This window comes from Hydractinia symbiolongicarpus, chromosome 3 (assembly GCF_029227915.1).
Source record: "Hydractinia symbiolongicarpus strain clone_291-10 chromosome 3, HSymV2.1, whole genome shotgun sequence".
NCBI classification, from domain to species: Eukaryota; Metazoa; Cnidaria; class Hydrozoa; order Anthoathecata; family Hydractiniidae; genus Hydractinia; species Hydractinia symbiolongicarpus.
Window position 1 is genome coordinate 8,609,893 of NC_079877.1, and position 10,002 is coordinate 8,619,894.

Genomic DNA, 10,002 nt, shown 5'->3' on the forward strand with positions numbered 1-10,002 from the left:
TCCGGGAATACAGATTTACGCCCGGTTAGCTCAGTCGGTAGAGCATCAGACTTTTAATCTGAGGGTCGCGGGTTCGAGTCCCTCATCGGGCGTAACAATTATTTGGTACGATGGTGAACTAACTTTCACCACAATGTCTTGTCGAAAGAGGATGAATAACGTAACATTTGCGGAGTGGCAAAGGCGAAGCAAACTTGATGGGGAACTAGCTCAGATGGTAGAGCGCTCGCTTAGCATGCGAGAGGTACCGGGATCGATGCCCGGGTTCTCCAATGCCTTTTCCATAGGCGTAAAATAAATGAAATTTGCGCAGAGCAATTTGCAGCAGCGTTCGTGTCATGTCGGGATGGCCGAGCGGTCTAAGGCGCCAGACTCAAGACAAAATGTTCTTCCACTCATCGCGTGGAGAATTCTGGTCCTCGAATGAGGGCGTGGGTTCGAATCCCACTTCCGACAACTTTTCCCTGCCACACAAAATTTTAGGCCTAAAATGCAAGTCCACCGAGCCGGATTTGAACCAGCGACCTAAGGATGCCTGAGTGGTATAAGTTCGTCTACAGTCCTCCGCTCTACCAACTGAGCTATCGGTGGATGTAGCATCGTACAGTTCTTGTGCAGGACTATGCAGGTCATGTCACGTTTGTAGTATGACGTGGTTTTTAAAATGATGCGATAGCTCGCACGTAGCAGAGGGTGGTTTCGATCCACCGACCTCTGGGTTATGGGCCCAGCACGCTTCCTCTGCGCCACTCTGCTGAAGGTAGGTAAGGTGAAATGTGTCTGATGTAAGGTGTAGTTTAGTATTGCGAACAGCACTCGAACTATGACCTTTTTACCATTTCCAGGGGGATTAGCTCACATGGTAGAGCGCTCGCTTTGCATGCGAGAGGTACCGGGATCGATGCCCGGATCCTCCAAGACGATGTTTTTAATTTATTTATTTTTATACTAATTTCAGTAGTTGCCAATGGTCATAAGAGGATTTATGATGCTCCTAAGATTACCTGGTATTAATAATAATAATAATAATACTAAACCGCGCTGCATATGTCTAGAGCATTTCTTGCTGTTTAATTTAGCATTGACAGTATACACAGTTTCAGCTTTTAACATGATCGACCGTGTTGCATTCGGGCATTGACGCCATCGCGAACATATTATTTAAATATGAACTCGTCCTCGGTAGTATAGTGGTAAGTATCCCCGCCTGTCACGCGGGAGACCGGGGTTCGATTCCCCGCCGGGGAGGTTCTTTTTATCTTGTCAATGTTTCGTTTCACGTCAGTAGCGTTCGCGGGACTGTCCGGGAATACAGATATACGCCCGGTTAGCTCAGTCGGTAGAGCATCAGACTTTTAATCTGAGGGTCGCGGGTTCGAGTCCCTCATCGGGCGTAACAATTATTTGGTACGATGGTGAACTAACTTTCACCACAATGTCTTGTCGAAAGAGGATGAATAACGTAACATTTGCGGAGTGGCAAGGGCGAAGCAAACTTGATGGGGAACTAGCTCAGATGGTAGAGCGCTCGCTTAGCATGCGAGAGGTACCGGGATCGATGCCCGGGTTCTCCAATGCCTTTTCCATAGGCGTAAAATAAATGAAATTTGCGCAGAGCAATTTGCAGCAGCGTTCGTGTCATGTCGGGATGGCCGAGCGGTCTAAGGCGCCAGACTCAAGACAAAATGTTCTTCCACTCATCGCGTGGAGAATTCTGGTCCTCGAAGGAGGGCGTGGGTTTGAATCCCACTTCCGACAACTTTTCCCTGCCACACAAAATTTTAGGCCTAAAATGCAAGTCCACCGAGCCGGATTTGAACCAGCGACCTAAGGATGCCTGAGTGGTATAAGTTCGTCTACAGTCCTCCGCTCTACCAACTGAGCTATCGGTGGATGTAGCATCGTACAGTTCTTGTGCAGGACTATGCAGGTCATGTCACGTTTGTAGTATGACGTGGTTTTTAAAATGATGCGATAGCTCGCACGTAGCAGAGGGTGGTTTCGATCCACCGACCTCTGGGTTATGGGCCCAGCACGCTTCCTCTGCGCCACTCTGCTGAAGGTAGGTAAGCTGAAATGTGTCTGATGTAAGGTGTAGTTTAGTATCGCGAACAGCACTCGAACTATGACCTTTTTACCATTTCCAGGGGGATTAGCTCACATGGTAGAGCGCTCGCTTTGCATGCGAGAGGTACCGGGATCGATGCCCGGATCCTCCAAGACGATGTTTTTAATTTATTTATTTTTATACTAATTTCAGTAGTTGCCAATGGTCATAAGAGGATTTATGATGCTCCTAAGATTACCTGGTATTAATAATAATAATAATACTAAACCGCGCTGCATATGTCTAGAGCATTTCTTGCTGTTTAATTTCGCATTGACAGTATACACAGTTTCAGCTTTTAACATGATCGACCGTGTGGCATTCGGGCATTGACGCCATCGCGAACATATTATTTAAATATGAACTCGTCCTCGGTAGTATAGTGGTAAGTATTCCCGCCTGTCACGCGGGAGACCGGGGTTCGATTCCCCGCCGGGGAGGTTCTTTTTATCTTGTCAATGTTTCGTTTCACGTCAGTAGCGTTCGCGGGACTGTCCGGGAATACAGATTTACGCCCGGTTAGCTCAGTCGGTAGAGCATCAGACTTTTAATCTGAGGGTCGCGGGTTCGAGTCCCTTATCGGGCGTAACAATTATTTGGTACGATGGTGAACTAACTTTCAGCACAATGTCTTGTCGAAAGAGGATGAATAACGTAACATTTGCGGAGTGGCAAAGGCGAAGCAAACTTGATGGGGAACTAGCTCAGATGGTAGAGCGCTCGCTTAGCATGCGAGAGGTACCGGGATCGATGCCCGGGTTCTCCAATGCCTTTTCCATAGGCGTAAAATAAATGAAATTTGCGCAGAGCAATTTGCAGCAGCGTTCGTGTCATGTCGGGATGGCCGAGCGGTCTAAGGCGCCAGACTCAAGACAAAATGTTCTTCCACTCATCGCGTGGAGAATTCTGGTCCTCGAATGAGGGCGTGGGTTCGAATCCCACTTCCGACAACTTTTCCCTGCCACACAAAATTTTAGGCCTAAAATGCAAGTCCACCGAGCCGGATTTGAACCAGCGACCTAAGGATGCCTGAGTGGTATAAGTTCGTCTACAGTCCTCCGCTCTACCAACTGAGCTATCGGTGGATGTAGCATCGTACAGTGCTTGTGCAGGACTATGCAGGTCATGTCACGTTTGTAGTATGACGTGGTTTTTAAAATGATGCGATAGCTCGCACGTAGCAGAGGGTGGTTTCGATCCACCGACCTCTGGGTTATGGGCCCAGCACGCTTCCTCTGCGCCACTCTGCTGAAGGTAGGTAAGCTGAAATGTGTCTGATGTAAGGTGTAGTTTAGTATTGCGAACAGCACTCGAACTATGACCTTTTTACCATTTCCAGGGGGATTAGCTCACATGGTAGAGCGCTCGCTTTGCATGCGAGAGGTACCGGGATCGATGCCCGGATCCTCCAAGACGATGTTTTTAATTTATTTATTTTTATACTAATTTCAGTAGTTGCCAATGGTCATAAGAGGATTTATGATGCTCCTAAGATTACCTGGTATTAATAATAATAATAATAATACTAAACCGCGCTGCATATGTCTAGAGCATTTCTTGCTGTTTAATTTCGCATTGACAGTATACACAGTTTCAGCTTTTAACATGATCGACCGTGTGGCATTCGGGCATTGACGCCATCGCGAACATATTATTTAAATATGAACTCGTCCTCGGTAGTATAGTGGTAAGTATCCCCGCCTGTCACGCGGGAGACCGGGGTTCGATTCCCCGCCGGGGAGGTTTCTTTTTATCTTGTCAATGTTTCGTTTCACGTCAGTAGCGTTCGCGGGACTGTCCGGGAATACATATTTACGCCCGGTTAGCTCAGTCGGTAGAGCATCAGACTTTTAATCTGAGGGTCGCGGGTTCGAGTCCCTCATCGGGCGTAACAATTATTTGGTACGATGGTGAACTAACTTTCACCACAATGTCTTGTCGAAAGAGGATGAATAACGTAACATTTGCGGAGTGGCAAAGGCGAAGCAAACTTGATGGGGAACTAGCTCAGATGGTAGAGCGCTCGCTTAGCATGCGAGAGGTACCGGGATCGATGCCCGGGTTCTCCAATGCCTTTTCCATAGGCGTAAAATAAATGAAATTTGCGCAGAGCAATTTGCAGCAGCGTTCGTGTCATGTCGGGATGGCCGAGCGGTCTAAGGCGCCAGACTCAAGACAAAATGTTCTTCCACTCATCGCGTGGAGAATTCTGGTCCTCGAATGAGGGCGTGGGTTCGAATCCCACTTCCGACAACTTTTCCCTGCCACACAAAATTTTAGGCCTAAAATGCAAGTCCACCGAGCCGGATTTGAACCAGCGACCTAAGGATGCCTGAGTGGTATAAGTTCGTCTACAGTCCTCCGCTCTACCAACTGAGCTATCGGTGGATGTAGCATCGTACAGTTCTTGTGCAGGACTATGCAGGTCATGTCACGTTTGTAGTATGACGTGGTTTTTAAAATGATGCAATAGCTCGCACGTAGCAGAGGGTGGTTTCGATCCGCCGACCTCTGGGTTATGGGCCCAGCACGCTTCCTCTGCGCCACTCTGCTGAAGGTAGGTAAGCTGAAATGTGTCTGATGTAAGGTGTAGTTTAGTATTGCGAACAGCACTCGAACTATGACCTTTTTACCATTTCCAGGGGGATTAGCTCACATGGTAGAGCGCTCGCTTTGCATGCGAGAGGTACCGGGATCGATGCCCGGATCCTCCAAGACGATGTTTTTAATTTATTTATTTTTATACTAATTTCAGTAGTTGCCAATGGTCATAAGAGGATTTATGATGCTCCTAAGATTACCTGGTATTAATAATAGTAATAATAATACTAAACCGCGCTGCATATGTCTAGAGCATTTCTTGCTGTTTAATTTCGCATTGACAGTATACACAGTTTCAGCTTTTAACATGATCGACCGTGTGGCATTCGGGCATTGACGCCATCGCGAACATATTATTTAAATATGAACTCGTCCTCGGTAGTATAGTGGTAAGTATCCCCGCCTGTCACGCGGGAGACCGGGGTTCGATTCCCCGCCGGGGAGGTTCTTTTTATCTTGTCAATGTTTCGTTTCACGTCAGTAGCGTTCGCGGGACTGTCCGGGAATACAGATTTACACCCGGTTAGCTCAGTCGGTAGAGCATCAGACTTTTAATCTGAGGGTCGCGGGTTCGAGTCCCTCATCGGTCGTAACAATTATTTGGTACGATGGTGAACTAACTTTCACCACAATGTCTTGTCGAAAGAGGATGAATAACGTAACATTTGCGGAGTGGCAAAGGCGAAGCAAACTTGATGGGGAACTAGCTCAGATGGTAGAGCGCTCGCTTAGCATGCGAGAGGTACCGGGATCGATGCCCGGGTTCTCCAATGCCTTTTCCATAGGCGTAAAATAAATGAAATTTGCGCAGAGCAATTTGCAGCAGCGTTCGTGTCATGTCGGGATGGCCGAGCGGTCTAAGGCGCCAGACTCAAGACAAAATGTTCTTCCACTCATCGCGTGGAGAATTCTGGTCCTCGAATGAGGGCGTGGGTTCGAATCCCACGTCCGACAACTTTTCCCTGCCACACAAAATTTTAGGCCTAAAATGCAAGTCCACCGAGCCGGATTTGAACCAGCGACCTAAGGATGCCTGAGTGGTATAAGTTCGTCTACAGTCCTCCGCTCTACCAACTGAGCTATCGGTGGATGTAGCATCGTACAGTTCTTGTGCAGGACTATGCAGGTCATGTCACGTTTGTAGTATGACGTGGTTTTTAAAATGATGCGATAGCTCGCACGTAGCAGAGGGTGGTTTCGATCCACCGACCTCTGGGTTATGGGCCCAGCACGCTTCCTCTGCGCCACTCTGCTGAAGGTAGGTAAGCTGAAATGTGTCTGATGTAAGGTGTAGTTTAGTATTGCGAACAGCACTCGAACTATGACCTTTTTACCATTTCCAGGGGGATTAGCTCACATGGTAGAGCGCTCGCTTTGCATGCGAGAGGTACCGGGATCGATGCCCGGATCCTCCAAGACGATGTTTTTAATTTATTTATTTTTATACTAATTTCAGTAGTTGCCAATGGTCATAAGAGGATTTATGATGCTCCTAAGATTACCTGGTATTAATAATAATAATAATACTAAACCGCGCTGCATATGTCTAGAGCATTTCTTGCTGTTTAATTTCGCATTGACAGTATACACAGTTTCAGCTTTTAACATGATCGACCGTGTGGCATTCGGGCATTGACGCCATCGCGAACATATTATTTAAATATGAACTCGTCCTCGGTAGTATAGTGGTAAGTATCCCCGCCTGTCACGCGGGAGACCGGGGTTCGATTCCCCGCCGGGGAGGTTCTTTTTATCTTGTCAATGTTTCGTTTCACGTCAGTAGCGTTCGCGGGACTGTCCGGGAATACAGATTTACGCCCGGTTAGCTCAGTCGGTAGAGCATCAGACTTTTAATCTGAGGGTCGCGGTTTCGAGTCCCTCATCGGGCGTAACAATTATTTGGTACGATGGTGAACTAACTTTCACCACAATGTCTTGTCGAAAGAGGATGAATAACGTAACATTTGCGGAGTGGCAAAGGCGAAGCAAACTTGATGGGGAACTAGCTCAGATGGTAGAGCGCTCGCTTAGCATGCGAGAGGTACCGGGATCGATGCCCGGGTTCTCCAATGCCTTTTCCATAGGCGTAAAATAAATGAAATTTGCGCAGAGCAATTTGCAGCAGCGTTCGTGTCATGTCGGGATGGCCGAGCGGTCTAAGGCGCCAGACTCAAGACAAAATGTTCTTCCACTCATCGCGTGGAGAATTCTGGTCCTCGAATGAGGGCGTGGGTTCGAATCCCACTTCCGACAACTTTTCCCTGCCACACAAAATTTTAGGCCTAAAATGCAAGTCCACCGAGCCGGATTTGAACCAGCGACCTAAGGATGCCTGAGTGGTATAAGTTCGTCTACAGTCCTCCGCTCTACCAACTGAGCTATCGGTGGATGTAGCATCGTACAGTTCTTGTGCAGGACTATGCAGGTCATGTCACGTTTGTAGTATGACGTGGTTTTTAAAATGATGCGATAGCTCGCACGTAGCAGAGGGTGGTTTCGATCCACCGACCTCTGGGTTATGGGCCCAGCACGCTTCCTCTGCGCCACTCTGCTGAAGGTAGGTAAGCTGAAATGTGTCTGATGTAAGGTGTAGTTTAGTATTGCGAACAGCACTCGAACTATGACCTTTTTACCATTTCCAGGGGGATTAGCTCACATGGTAGAGCGCTCGCTTTGCATGCGAGAGGTACCGGGATCGATGCCCGGATCCTCCAAGACGATGTTTTTAATTTATTTATTTTTATACTAATTTCAGTAGTTGCCAATGGTCATAAGAGGATTTATGATGCTCCTAAGATTACCTGGTATTAATAATAATAATAATAATACTAAACCGCGCTGCATATGTCTAGAGCATTTCTTGCTGTTTAATTTCGCATTGACAGTATACACAGTTTCAGCTTTTAACATGATCGACCGTGTGGCATTCGGGCATTAACGCCATCGCGAACATATTATTTAAATATGAACTCGTCCTCGGTAGTATAGTGGTAAGTATCCCCGCCTGTCACGCGGGAGACCGGGGTTCGATTCCCCGCCGGGGAGGTTCTTTTTATCTTGTCAATGTTTCGTTTCACGTCAGTAGCGTTCGCGGGACTGTCCGGGAATACAGATTTACGCCCGGTTAGCTCAGTCGGTAGAGCATCAGACTTTTAATCTGAGGGTCGCGGGTTCGAGTCCCTCATCGGGCGTAACAATTATTTGGTACGATGGTGAACTAACTTTCACCACAATGTCTTGTCGAAAGAGGATGAATAACGTAACATTTGCGGAGTGGCAAAGGCGAAGCAAACTTGATGGGGAACTAGCTCAGATGGTAGAGCGCTCGCTTAGCATGCGAGAGGTACCGGGATCGATGCCCGGGTTCTCCAATGCCTTTTCCATAGGCGTAAAATAAATGAAATTTGCGCAGAGCAATTTGCAGCAGCGTTCGTGTCATGTCGGGATGGCCGAGCGGTCTAAGGCGCCAGACTCAAGACAAAATGTTCTTCCACTCATCGCGTGGAGAATTCTGGTCCTCGAATGAGGGCGTGGGTTCGAATCCCACTTCCGACAACTTTTCCCTGCCACACAAAATTTTAGGCCTAAAATGCAAGTCCACCAAGCCGGATTTGAACCAGCGACCTAAGGATGCCTGAGTGGTATAAGTTCGTCTACAGTCCTCCGCTCTACCAACTGAGCTATCGGTGGATGTAGCATCGTACAGTTCTTGTGCAGGACTATGCAGGTCATGTCACGTTTGTAGTATGACGTGGTTTTTAAAATGATGCGATAGCTCGCACGTAGCAGAGGGTGGTTTCGATCCACCGACCTCTGGGTTATGGGCCCAGCACGCTTCCTCTGCGCCACTCTTCTGAAGGTAGGTAAGCTGAAATGTGTCTGATGTAAGGTGTAGTTTAGTATTGCGAACAGCACTCGAACTATGACCTTTTTACCATTTCCAGGGTGATTAGCTCACATGGTAGAGCGCTCGCTTTGCATGCGAGAGGTACCGGGATCGATGCCCGGATCCTCCAAGACGATGTTTTTAATTTATTTATTTTTATACTAATTTCAGTAGTTGCCAATGGTCATAAGAGGATTTATGATGCTCCTAAGATTACCTGGTATTAATAATAATAATAATAATACTAAACCGCGCTGCATATGTCTAGAGCATTTCTTGCTGTTTAATTTCGCATTGACAGTATACACAGTTTCAGCTTTTAACATGATCGACCGTGTGGCATTCGGGCATTGACGCCATCGCGAACATATTATTTAAATATGAACTCGTCCTCGGTAGTATAGTGGTAAGTATCCCCGCCTGTCACGCGGGAGACCGGGGTTCGATTCCCCGCCGGGGAGGTTCTTTTTATCTTGTCAATGTTTCGTTTCACGTCAGTAGCGTTCGCGGGACTGTCCGGGAATACAGATTTACGCCCGGTTAGCTCAGTCGGTAGAGCATCAGACTTTTAATCTGAGGGTCGCGGGTTCGAGTCCCTCATCGGGCGTAACAATTATTTGGTACGATGGTGAACTAACTTTCACCACAATGTCTTGTCGAAAGAGGATGAATAACGTAACATTTGCGGAGTGGCAAAGGCGAAGCAAACTTGATGGGGAACTAGCTCAGATGGTAGAGCGCTCGCTTAGCATGCGAGAGGTACCGGGATCGATGCCCGGGTTCTCCAATGCCTTTTCCATAGGCGTAAAATAAATGAAATTTGCGCAGAGCAATTTGCAGCAGCGTTCGTGTCATGTCGGGATGGCCGAGCGGTCTAAGGCGCCAGACTCAAGACAAAATGTTCTTCCACTCATCGCGTGGAGAATTCTGGTCCTCGAATGAGGGCGTGGGTTCGAATCCCACTTCCGACAACTTTTCCCTGCCACACAAAATTTTAGGCCTAAAATGCAAGTCCACCGAGCCGGATTTGAACCAGCGACCTAAGGATGCCTGAGTGGTATAAGTTCGTCTACAGTCCTCCGCTCTACCAACTGAGCTATCGGTGGATGTAGCATCGTACAGTTCTTGTGCAGGACTATGCAGGTCATGTCACGTTTGTAGTATGACGTGGTTTTTAAAATGATGCGATAGCTCGCACGTAGCAGAGGGTGGTTTCGATCCACCGACCTCTGGGTTATGGGCCCAGCACGCTTCCTCTGCGCCACTCTGCTGAAGGTAGGTAAGCTGAATTGTGTCTGATGTAAGGTGTAGTTTAGTATTGCGAACAGCACTCGAACTATGACCTTTTTACCATTTCCAGGGGGATTAGCTCACATGGTAGAGCGCTCGCTTTGCATGCGAGAGGTAC

The 10,002-nt window shown here is 47.6% G+C and overlaps 44 non-coding genes across 44 annotated transcripts; 36 read left to right on the forward strand and 8 right to left on the reverse strand.

The window, feature by feature from the left end:
- Positions 1-19: 19 nt before the first annotated feature.
- Positions 20-92, forward strand: Trnak-uuu (transfer RNA lysine (anticodon UUU)). The gene has a single exon. It is a non-coding gene; the product is annotated as a tRNA-Lys (tRNA).
- A 107-nt stretch (positions 93-199) lies between these two features.
- Trnaa-agc (transfer RNA alanine (anticodon AGC)) lies at positions 200-272 on the forward strand. Its single transcript has one exon. It is a non-coding gene; the product is annotated as a tRNA-Ala (tRNA).
- A 68-nt stretch (positions 273-340) lies between these two features.
- Trnal-caa (transfer RNA leucine (anticodon CAA)) lies at positions 341-456 on the forward strand. Its single transcript has 2 exons — positions 341-378; positions 411-456. It is a non-coding gene; the product is annotated as a tRNA-Leu (tRNA).
- Positions 457-497: 41 nt separating this feature from the next.
- Trnay-gua (transfer RNA tyrosine (anticodon GUA)) lies at positions 498-591 on the reverse strand. Its single transcript has 2 exons — positions 555-591; positions 498-533 (listed from the first exon to the last, which is right to left on the reverse strand). It is a non-coding gene; the product is annotated as a tRNA-Tyr (tRNA).
- Positions 592-844: 253 nt separating this feature from the next.
- On the forward strand, positions 845-917 carry Trnaa-ugc (transfer RNA alanine (anticodon UGC)). Its single transcript has one exon. It is a non-coding gene; the product is annotated as a tRNA-Ala (tRNA).
- Positions 918-1,176: 259 nt separating this feature from the next.
- Positions 1,177-1,248, forward strand: Trnad-guc (transfer RNA aspartic acid (anticodon GUC)). The gene has a single exon. It is a non-coding gene; the product is annotated as a tRNA-Asp (tRNA).
- Positions 1,249-1,321: 73 nt separating this feature from the next.
- On the forward strand, positions 1,322-1,394 carry Trnak-uuu (transfer RNA lysine (anticodon UUU)). Its single transcript has one exon. It is a non-coding gene; the product is annotated as a tRNA-Lys (tRNA).
- Positions 1,395-1,501: 107 nt separating this feature from the next.
- On the forward strand, positions 1,502-1,574 carry Trnaa-agc (transfer RNA alanine (anticodon AGC)). Its single transcript has one exon. It is a non-coding gene; the product is annotated as a tRNA-Ala (tRNA).
- A 68-nt stretch (positions 1,575-1,642) lies between these two features.
- Positions 1,643-1,758, forward strand: Trnal-caa (transfer RNA leucine (anticodon CAA)). Its single transcript has 2 exons — positions 1,643-1,680; positions 1,713-1,758. It is a non-coding gene; the product is annotated as a tRNA-Leu (tRNA).
- A 41-nt stretch (positions 1,759-1,799) lies between these two features.
- On the reverse strand, positions 1,800-1,893 carry Trnay-gua (transfer RNA tyrosine (anticodon GUA)). Its single transcript has 2 exons — positions 1,857-1,893; positions 1,800-1,835 (listed from the first exon to the last, which is right to left on the reverse strand). It is a non-coding gene; the product is annotated as a tRNA-Tyr (tRNA).
- A 253-nt stretch (positions 1,894-2,146) lies between these two features.
- On the forward strand, positions 2,147-2,219 carry Trnaa-ugc (transfer RNA alanine (anticodon UGC)). Its single transcript has one exon. It is a non-coding gene; the product is annotated as a tRNA-Ala (tRNA).
- A 256-nt stretch (positions 2,220-2,475) lies between these two features.
- Trnad-guc (transfer RNA aspartic acid (anticodon GUC)) lies at positions 2,476-2,547 on the forward strand. The gene has a single exon. It is a non-coding gene; the product is annotated as a tRNA-Asp (tRNA).
- A 73-nt stretch (positions 2,548-2,620) lies between these two features.
- On the forward strand, positions 2,621-2,693 carry Trnak-uuu (transfer RNA lysine (anticodon UUU)). Its single transcript has one exon. It is a non-coding gene; the product is annotated as a tRNA-Lys (tRNA).
- Positions 2,694-2,800: 107 nt separating this feature from the next.
- Trnaa-agc (transfer RNA alanine (anticodon AGC)) lies at positions 2,801-2,873 on the forward strand. Its single transcript has one exon. It is a non-coding gene; the product is annotated as a tRNA-Ala (tRNA).
- Positions 2,874-2,941: 68 nt separating this feature from the next.
- Positions 2,942-3,057, forward strand: Trnal-caa (transfer RNA leucine (anticodon CAA)). Its single transcript has 2 exons — positions 2,942-2,979; positions 3,012-3,057. It is a non-coding gene; the product is annotated as a tRNA-Leu (tRNA).
- Positions 3,058-3,098: 41 nt separating this feature from the next.
- Positions 3,099-3,192, reverse strand: Trnay-gua (transfer RNA tyrosine (anticodon GUA)). Its single transcript has 2 exons — positions 3,156-3,192; positions 3,099-3,134 (listed from the first exon to the last, which is right to left on the reverse strand). It is a non-coding gene; the product is annotated as a tRNA-Tyr (tRNA).
- A 253-nt stretch (positions 3,193-3,445) lies between these two features.
- Positions 3,446-3,518, forward strand: Trnaa-ugc (transfer RNA alanine (anticodon UGC)). Its single transcript has one exon. It is a non-coding gene; the product is annotated as a tRNA-Ala (tRNA).
- A 259-nt stretch (positions 3,519-3,777) lies between these two features.
- On the forward strand, positions 3,778-3,849 carry Trnad-guc (transfer RNA aspartic acid (anticodon GUC)). The gene has a single exon. It is a non-coding gene; the product is annotated as a tRNA-Asp (tRNA).
- Positions 3,850-3,923: 74 nt separating this feature from the next.
- Trnak-uuu (transfer RNA lysine (anticodon UUU)) lies at positions 3,924-3,996 on the forward strand. The gene has a single exon. It is a non-coding gene; the product is annotated as a tRNA-Lys (tRNA).
- A 107-nt stretch (positions 3,997-4,103) lies between these two features.
- On the forward strand, positions 4,104-4,176 carry Trnaa-agc (transfer RNA alanine (anticodon AGC)). The gene has a single exon. It is a non-coding gene; the product is annotated as a tRNA-Ala (tRNA).
- Positions 4,177-4,244: 68 nt separating this feature from the next.
- Positions 4,245-4,360, forward strand: Trnal-caa (transfer RNA leucine (anticodon CAA)). The gene is made up of 2 exons: positions 4,245-4,282; positions 4,315-4,360. It is a non-coding gene; the product is annotated as a tRNA-Leu (tRNA).
- A 41-nt stretch (positions 4,361-4,401) lies between these two features.
- On the reverse strand, positions 4,402-4,495 carry Trnay-gua (transfer RNA tyrosine (anticodon GUA)). The gene is made up of 2 exons: positions 4,459-4,495; positions 4,402-4,437 (listed from the first exon to the last, which is right to left on the reverse strand). It is a non-coding gene; the product is annotated as a tRNA-Tyr (tRNA).
- Positions 4,496-4,748: 253 nt separating this feature from the next.
- On the forward strand, positions 4,749-4,821 carry Trnaa-ugc (transfer RNA alanine (anticodon UGC)). Its single transcript has one exon. It is a non-coding gene; the product is annotated as a tRNA-Ala (tRNA).
- A 259-nt stretch (positions 4,822-5,080) lies between these two features.
- On the forward strand, positions 5,081-5,152 carry Trnad-guc (transfer RNA aspartic acid (anticodon GUC)). The gene has a single exon. It is a non-coding gene; the product is annotated as a tRNA-Asp (tRNA).
- A 253-nt stretch (positions 5,153-5,405) lies between these two features.
- Trnaa-agc (transfer RNA alanine (anticodon AGC)) lies at positions 5,406-5,478 on the forward strand. The gene has a single exon. It is a non-coding gene; the product is annotated as a tRNA-Ala (tRNA).
- A 68-nt stretch (positions 5,479-5,546) lies between these two features.
- Positions 5,547-5,662, forward strand: Trnal-caa (transfer RNA leucine (anticodon CAA)). The gene is made up of 2 exons: positions 5,547-5,584; positions 5,617-5,662. It is a non-coding gene; the product is annotated as a tRNA-Leu (tRNA).
- A 41-nt stretch (positions 5,663-5,703) lies between these two features.
- Positions 5,704-5,797, reverse strand: Trnay-gua (transfer RNA tyrosine (anticodon GUA)). The gene is made up of 2 exons: positions 5,761-5,797; positions 5,704-5,739 (listed from the first exon to the last, which is right to left on the reverse strand). It is a non-coding gene; the product is annotated as a tRNA-Tyr (tRNA).
- A 253-nt stretch (positions 5,798-6,050) lies between these two features.
- On the forward strand, positions 6,051-6,123 carry Trnaa-ugc (transfer RNA alanine (anticodon UGC)). Its single transcript has one exon. It is a non-coding gene; the product is annotated as a tRNA-Ala (tRNA).
- Positions 6,124-6,379: 256 nt separating this feature from the next.
- Positions 6,380-6,451, forward strand: Trnad-guc (transfer RNA aspartic acid (anticodon GUC)). The gene has a single exon. It is a non-coding gene; the product is annotated as a tRNA-Asp (tRNA).
- Positions 6,452-6,524: 73 nt separating this feature from the next.
- On the forward strand, positions 6,525-6,597 carry Trnak-uuu (transfer RNA lysine (anticodon UUU)). The gene has a single exon. It is a non-coding gene; the product is annotated as a tRNA-Lys (tRNA).
- A 107-nt stretch (positions 6,598-6,704) lies between these two features.
- On the forward strand, positions 6,705-6,777 carry Trnaa-agc (transfer RNA alanine (anticodon AGC)). The gene has a single exon. It is a non-coding gene; the product is annotated as a tRNA-Ala (tRNA).
- Positions 6,778-6,845: 68 nt separating this feature from the next.
- Positions 6,846-6,961, forward strand: Trnal-caa (transfer RNA leucine (anticodon CAA)). The gene is made up of 2 exons: positions 6,846-6,883; positions 6,916-6,961. It is a non-coding gene; the product is annotated as a tRNA-Leu (tRNA).
- Positions 6,962-7,002: 41 nt separating this feature from the next.
- Positions 7,003-7,096, reverse strand: Trnay-gua (transfer RNA tyrosine (anticodon GUA)). Its single transcript has 2 exons — positions 7,060-7,096; positions 7,003-7,038 (listed from the first exon to the last, which is right to left on the reverse strand). It is a non-coding gene; the product is annotated as a tRNA-Tyr (tRNA).
- Positions 7,097-7,349: 253 nt separating this feature from the next.
- On the forward strand, positions 7,350-7,422 carry Trnaa-ugc (transfer RNA alanine (anticodon UGC)). Its single transcript has one exon. It is a non-coding gene; the product is annotated as a tRNA-Ala (tRNA).
- A 259-nt stretch (positions 7,423-7,681) lies between these two features.
- On the forward strand, positions 7,682-7,753 carry Trnad-guc (transfer RNA aspartic acid (anticodon GUC)). The gene has a single exon. It is a non-coding gene; the product is annotated as a tRNA-Asp (tRNA).
- Positions 7,754-7,826: 73 nt separating this feature from the next.
- On the forward strand, positions 7,827-7,899 carry Trnak-uuu (transfer RNA lysine (anticodon UUU)). The gene has a single exon. It is a non-coding gene; the product is annotated as a tRNA-Lys (tRNA).
- A 107-nt stretch (positions 7,900-8,006) lies between these two features.
- Positions 8,007-8,079, forward strand: Trnaa-agc (transfer RNA alanine (anticodon AGC)). The gene has a single exon. It is a non-coding gene; the product is annotated as a tRNA-Ala (tRNA).
- Positions 8,080-8,147: 68 nt separating this feature from the next.
- Trnal-caa (transfer RNA leucine (anticodon CAA)) lies at positions 8,148-8,263 on the forward strand. Its single transcript has 2 exons — positions 8,148-8,185; positions 8,218-8,263. It is a non-coding gene; the product is annotated as a tRNA-Leu (tRNA).
- A 41-nt stretch (positions 8,264-8,304) lies between these two features.
- Trnay-gua (transfer RNA tyrosine (anticodon GUA)) lies at positions 8,305-8,398 on the reverse strand. The gene is made up of 2 exons: positions 8,362-8,398; positions 8,305-8,340 (listed from the first exon to the last, which is right to left on the reverse strand). It is a non-coding gene; the product is annotated as a tRNA-Tyr (tRNA).
- Positions 8,399-8,983: 585 nt separating this feature from the next.
- On the forward strand, positions 8,984-9,055 carry Trnad-guc (transfer RNA aspartic acid (anticodon GUC)). Its single transcript has one exon. It is a non-coding gene; the product is annotated as a tRNA-Asp (tRNA).
- Positions 9,056-9,128: 73 nt separating this feature from the next.
- Positions 9,129-9,201, forward strand: Trnak-uuu (transfer RNA lysine (anticodon UUU)). Its single transcript has one exon. It is a non-coding gene; the product is annotated as a tRNA-Lys (tRNA).
- A 107-nt stretch (positions 9,202-9,308) lies between these two features.
- On the forward strand, positions 9,309-9,381 carry Trnaa-agc (transfer RNA alanine (anticodon AGC)). The gene has a single exon. It is a non-coding gene; the product is annotated as a tRNA-Ala (tRNA).
- A 68-nt stretch (positions 9,382-9,449) lies between these two features.
- Trnal-caa (transfer RNA leucine (anticodon CAA)) lies at positions 9,450-9,565 on the forward strand. Its single transcript has 2 exons — positions 9,450-9,487; positions 9,520-9,565. It is a non-coding gene; the product is annotated as a tRNA-Leu (tRNA).
- A 41-nt stretch (positions 9,566-9,606) lies between these two features.
- Positions 9,607-9,700, reverse strand: Trnay-gua (transfer RNA tyrosine (anticodon GUA)). Its single transcript has 2 exons — positions 9,664-9,700; positions 9,607-9,642 (listed from the first exon to the last, which is right to left on the reverse strand). It is a non-coding gene; the product is annotated as a tRNA-Tyr (tRNA).
- Positions 9,701-10,002: the final 302 nt, after the last annotated feature.